The following is a 794-nucleotide window of genomic DNA, read 5'->3' as shown; positions in this document are numbered from 1 at the left end:
AAAACCTGAGAAACTGGTCTCCTCTGTCCCCAGACGTCTGAGTGATGGAAGAAGGGGAGACGCCACACAGAGGGAAAAATGGCCTTGTCCCAAAGTTTGGGATTTGTTGACGTCATGACATTTTGAAACATCATATTTCTCCCTTAAAATGATAAATTCTCTCAGTTTAAACTATTGATCTGTGATTTGTGTTTCTATTGTGGATAAAATATTAGATGTTGGCATCTCCACATCATTGATTCAGTTTTTATTCAATTTGTTTAGTGTCCTAACTTTTTTGGAATCCGGTTTGTTTTTGATCCAGTAAAACTGGTTTATAGAGTCCAAACCAGCAGAACCAGAACATGTTATTATGACGTGTTGTTAGAATATTTCAGTCGGGCCTTCAGTCTCCAATCTGACCTTTGACCTTCTCTCTGCAGGTGTGGTTGGTGTCTGTGAAATGAACGCTGTGATTGGTTGGATGTGATGGTGGGAGGAGGAACTGCTGGTGCTTTTAGAAAACACAGAAACTTTGACTGGACCAAACCATAGAAGAAGAAAGCAGACTTTACCATGAAGATCCTCAGAGTGGATCAGTAGAATATCAGCTTCTGTCTGCAGTTTAGTGGCAACACAACTTTCACATCACAAACATCAGATCCAGAATAAAACATGGTTTCTTACCCTAATCGTTGTAATCTGCATTCAGGATCCTGTAGAAAACCACAGAGCTCCTTCACTCCAGAATCTTTCAGGTTGTTTCCACTCAGGTCCAGTTCAGTCAGATGTTGGTTGGACTTCAGAGCTGAGGC

General features: G+C 41.1%; 1 long non-coding RNA gene across 1 annotated transcript in view; it reads left to right on the top strand.

Annotated features, from left to right (window-relative positions):
• The first annotated feature begins 692 nt into the window (after window positions 1–692).
• Window positions 693–794, top strand: part of LOC106943751 (uncharacterized) — a 6,153-nt gene continuing 6,051 nt past the window's right edge. Inside the window, exon 1 of the long non-coding RNA XR_001424002.1 lies at window positions 693–752. This is a non-coding gene — a long non-coding RNA (uncharacterized LOC106943751). The remainder of the gene's footprint in view (window positions 753–794) is intronic.

Source organism: Poecilia latipinna, unplaced genomic scaffold, assembly GCF_001443285.1.
Source record: "Poecilia latipinna isolate Pla-1442-1.1 unplaced genomic scaffold, P_latipinna-1.0 Scaffold5833, whole genome shotgun sequence".
In the NCBI taxonomy this organism is placed as follows: Eukaryota; Metazoa; Chordata; class Actinopteri; order Cyprinodontiformes; family Poeciliidae; genus Poecilia; species Poecilia latipinna.
Note: the sequence above shows the minus strand (reverse complement) of the source record. Positions and strands in the feature narration are given on the sequence as shown.